Raw genomic sequence first — 5,434 nt, 5'->3', positions numbered from 1 at the left:
TCTGGAGAGTTTTTTTATAAACTGTAAACCGTTTTATTCTCCTCGTTTGTTATGGTCGGTGTTTACATCCCACCTCAGGCTAGTGTAACAGAGGCGTTACAGCACCTGGTCGACCAGATAACAGACGTGGAGAAACAACATCCAGACTCTTTGCTAATCATTCTAGAGGATTTTAACAGAGCAAATCTAACCCATGAACTCCCTAAATACAGACAACATATAAAGTGTCCCACCAGGGGGGCTAACACACTGGACCACTGCTACACTGTAATAAAGGATTCATATCACTCTGTTCCCCGTGCAGCTTTGGGGCTCTCTGATCACTGTCTGATTCACCTCATCCTGACCTACAGGCAGAAGTTTAAATCTGCTAAACCTGTAGTAAGGACTGTAAAGAGGTGGACAGAGGGGGAGGAGTTACAGGACTGCTTTGACTGCACTGATTGGAGTGTTTTTGAAGCTGCATCAGACTTAGATGAACTGACTGACACTGTGACATCTTACATCAGCTTCTGTGAGAACATGTGTGTGCAGACCAGGACCTTCTGCACATACAACAACAACAAACCCTGGTTCACACCTCAACTCAGGATGCTACGTCAGGCTAAGGAGGAAGCCTACAGGAGTGGGGATTGGGTCCTGTTTAAGCAGACTAAGTACACACTAACCAAGGAGATCAGAGTAGACAAGAGGTGCTACACTGAGAAGCTAGAACAAAGCTTCTCAAACAAAGTCCCTTCAGAAGTGTGGAAAGGCCTGCGTGAGGTCACTAACTACAGGAAACCCTCCCCCCACCCTGCAGGTAACAAAAGACTGGCTGAAGACCTGAATAGCTTTTACTGCAGGTTTTCTCACCCACCCCCGAGCTCATTAGCATCAGCCCATCACCTGGACTCTGCCCTTCCTGCTCCCCCCACTTCCCCCCCACCGCACCCTCTGACCCCCCACCTGCCCTGAAGATCATTGAAAGAGATGTGTGCCAGCTATTCAAGAGACAAAAGATCAAAAAGGCTCCAGGACCAGACGGAGTATCTCCTTCCTGTCTGAAAGCCTGTGCTGAGCAGCTGGTCCACATCTTCACATGGATCTTCAACACATCACTGGAGCTGTGTGAAGTACCTCCTGCTTCTAAAGCTCCAGCATCATCTCAGTCCCAAAGAAAGCTGCCATCACAGGATCAATGACTATCGACCCATTGCTCTGACGTCCATAGTCATGAAGTCCTTTGAGAGGCTGGTACTGAGCCACCTGAAGGACATCACAGACCCCTGCTGGACCCCCTGCAGTTTGCCTATCGGGCAAACAGGTCTGTAGAGGATGTAGTCAACATGAGACTGAACTACATCCTCCATCACCTCGACTCCCCAGGGACCTACGCTAGGATTATGTGGCCACACCAGCCTGTCATTGCCCGATCCCGTTAGATCTCGGAAGCTAAGCATGTCTGGGCCTGGTTAGTAGTTGGATGGGTAGACCACTGAGAATTCCAGGTGCCACAGTGGGGTGGCATCTGGGGTGGGGTCATTGTGTCCTTGGGCAAGGCACTTCACCTACATTGCCTAGTATAAATGTAGTGTGTGAGTGAGTGTTGGTGGTGGTCGGAGGGGCCGATGGTTCACTATGGCAGCCTCGCTTCTGTCAGTCTGCCCCAGGGCAGCTGTGGCTACAATAGTAGCTTACCACCACTAAGTGTGGAGTGAAAGAATAATGCCTTAATTCTGTAAAGCGACTTGGAGTGTCTATGATAAAGCTCTATATAAAATTGATGCATTATTATTATTATTATTATTATTATCCCGTTTGTGGATTTCAGCTCTGCGTTCAACACCATCATCCTGGACATCCTTCACCAGAAACTCACCCAGCTCACAGTGCCGGCCTCCACCTGTCAGTGGATCACCAACTTCCTGTCTGACAGGAAGCAGCAAGTAAGGCTGGGAAGCATCACATCCAACACCCGGTCACTCAGCACTGGCGCCCCTCAGGGGTGTGTTCTCTACCCACTGCTATTCTCCCTCTACACCAATGACTGCACCTCAGGGGACCCCTCTGTGAAACTCCTGAAGTTTGCAGACGACACCACCATCATCGGTCTCATCAGGGATGGGGACGAGTCTGCCTTCAGACGGAGGTGGAACAGCTGGATCTCTGGTGCAGTCAGAACCACCTGGAACTGAACCCACTCAAGACTGTGGAGATGACAGTGGACTTCAGGAGAAATCCCCCCCCACTCACCCCCCTTACCATTCTGAATAGCAAAATGGCCACCATGGACTCCTTCAGGTTCCTGGGATCCACAATCTCACAGGACCTGAAGTGGACCTCCCACATAGACACAACCAGGAAAAAGGCACAGTAGAGGATGTACTTCCTGCGTCAGCTGAGGAAGTTCAACCTGCCCCAGGAGCTGCTGATCCATAGTAATGTGTTTGTACAAGAAAGGGTTAAATCTAACAGTGGAAAATACAACACTGCCAATAGAACTAACAACAGCTGGATTAACCTTGATGTAGAGACAAAACAAGCTGCAAATTTGTGTGTCCAAAAGAGACATTCCCGAGTGTTGACGTCATGGATGGAAAGGCAAAAACCTTTCGAACAACTTCGAAAGAAGATGAACTGTTCTTGAACTGGAGGAATGCAAACAACGTCTGGCAGGGAACAAGGCCAACACGAACAATGATAGAGAGGAGGAATAAAAAAAAAAGACAACACTGACTACAGATGAGAATAAATCCTACACAAACAAGGACTGTTCAGAACAACCTAAGAATGTTTGACCAGAGAGACAAGCTTTGATGTAAGTTTTCGGTGTACAAAACAGGGGACGGGACCGAGATAAGAAAACTGCTTCTCTCGTCTCCTTTTTCGGCATGAACAAAAAAAAAAAAAAAAAAAAGTGAACGTAACCATGTCAGAAATAAACTGAATAAATAAATTAATTAATTAATTTAAAAAATGGTGGATCACATCATGCTTAGCACCGAGCTGTGGTCAAAAGTCTGCAAAGTTGTTTTAACATCAACTCACAATGTTTCACATTTTCAGATGTCTGTAAATTTCAGTTAAATCTCAGGCTTCAGTTATTCTGTGTGAATGTGCTACGTTGGGGGGTCATTTATTTATTACATGTGGACCCTAGATAAAACTAATCCTGTGCAAAGGGCTAATGTCTGCTAATGTGTGTAAATGTCTGCTAATGTGTGTAAATATGTGTAAATGTGTGTAAATATGTGTAAGTGTGTAAAAACATGTAACTATGTGTAAATATGTATAAATGTCTGTTAATGAGTGTAAATATGTGTAAAATATATAAATATGTGTAAAATATATAACTATGTGTAAATATGTGTCAATGTGTAAATATGTACAAAAAGTGTAACTATGTGTAAATATGTATAAATGTGTGTAAATGTCTGTTAATGAGTGTAAATATGTGTAAAATATATAATATGTGTAAAATATATAACTATGTGTAAATATGTGTCAATGTGTAAATATGTACAAATGTGTAACTATGTGTAAATATGTATAAATGTGTGTAAATGTCTGTTAATGAGTGTAAATATGTGTAAAATATATAAATATGTGTAAAATATATAAATATGTGTAAAATATATAACTATGTGTAAATATGTGTCAATGTGTAAATATGTACAAAAAGTGTAACTATGTGTAAATATGTATAAATGTGTGTAGATGCGTGTAAGTATGTGTAAATGTGTGTAAAAATATGTAAATATGTGTACATATATGTAAACGTGTGTAGATGTGTGTAAATGTGTAACTATGTGTTAATGTGTGTAAATATGTATAAATGTGTGTAAAAATATGTTAATATGTGTAACTGTGTGTAAATGTAATAAAAATGTGTAAATATGTGTAAATGTTTGTAAATATGTACATATGTGTTAATGTGTGTAAATATGTGTCGATGTGTGTAAATATGTGTCAGTGTGTGTAAATATGTAATAAAAAATGTGTAAATATGTAATAAAAAATGTGTAAGTATGTGTAAATGTTTGTAAAATGTGTAAGTATGTGTTAATGTGTGTAAATATGTATAAATGTGTGTAAATATGTGTCAGTGTGTGTAAAAATGTAATAAAAAATGTGTAACTGTGTGTAAATGTTTGTAAAATGTGTAACTATGTGTTAATGTGTGTAAATATGTATAAATGTGTGTAAATATGTATAAATGTGTGTACATGTGTGTAAATATGTATAAATGTGTGTAAATATGTATAAATGTGTGTACATGTGTGTAAATATGTATAAATGTGTGTAAATATGTATAAATGTGTGTACATGTGTGTAAATATGTATAAATGTGTGTACATGTGTGTAAATATGTATAAATGTGTGTAAATATGTATAAATGTGTGTACATGTGTGTAAATATGTATAAATGTGTGTACATGTGTGTAAAAATATTTATAAATATGTGTTGATATGTGTCAATGTGTGTAAAAATGTAATTAAAAAATGTGTAAGTATGTGTAAATGTTTGTAAAATGTGTAACTATGTGTTAATGTGTGTAAATATGTATAAATGTGTGTCAATGTGTGTAAAAATATGTTAATGTATAAATATGTGCAAATGTTTGTAAAATGTGTAACTGTTAATGTGTATAAATATGTATACATGTGTGTCGATATGTGTCAATGTGTGTAACTTTGTATAAATGTGTGTTAATGTGTGTAAATATGTATAAATATTTGTACATGTGTGTAAAAATATGTAAATATGTGTAAATGTTTGTAAAATGTGTAACTGTGTTAATGTGTGTAAATATGTATTAATGTGTGTACATGTGTGTAAATATGTATTAATGTGTGTACATGTGTGTAAATATGTATTAATGTGTGCAGATGTGTGTAAAAATATGTGTAAATATGTAATAAAAAAATGTAAATGTTTGTAAAATGTGTAACTATGTGTTAATGTGTGTAAATATGTATTAACGTGTGTAGATGTGTGTAAAAATATGTTAATATGTGTAAATGTAGACGTGTGGTAGGACACGACCAACGTGTGATTTATAAACATTGGTATCTGACCAATCACAACGCACCAATACATGGCTGATATTGATCGTCATTAACATGTTACGCCCTCAAATATTCCTGGTCCTGAGGCCCCGCCCACTGAGGTCAAACACACTGGTAAAGAAACAAACATTTATGAGATAAAATCATCATCATCATCATCATCATCATCATCATCACAGCTGAGATGAAGAAGAACAAAGTAGTGTGAAAACATTTAAACGATCTGTAGAAGATAATAACAGTTTAAATATTGGAACAGACTCAGACTGAGGGTTGGATTAAATTATTAATAATTATAAATGATGGATCCACAGCCTAAATCCTGCTATTTGATCAAAACGTTTATATTTAGAGTCAGACTGGCAGCACAATATGTTTATCT

The 5,434-nt window shown here is 38.4% G+C and overlaps 1 pseudogene; it reads left to right on the top strand.

The window, feature by feature from the left end:
* Window positions 1-1,383: 1,383 nt before the first annotated feature.
* Window positions 1,384-1,502, top strand: LOC114476281 (uncharacterized; annotated as a pseudogene).
* The last annotated feature ends 3,932 nt before the right edge of the window (window positions 1,503-5,434 follow it).

This window comes from Gouania willdenowi, chromosome 14 (genome assembly GCF_900634775.1).
Source record: "Gouania willdenowi chromosome 14, fGouWil2.1, whole genome shotgun sequence".
NCBI classification, from domain to species: Eukaryota; Metazoa; Chordata; class Actinopteri; order Blenniiformes; family Gobiesocidae; genus Gouania; species Gouania willdenowi.
The sequence above is the reverse complement of the archived record's forward strand: the minus strand, read 5'-3'. Positions and strand labels throughout refer to the sequence as shown.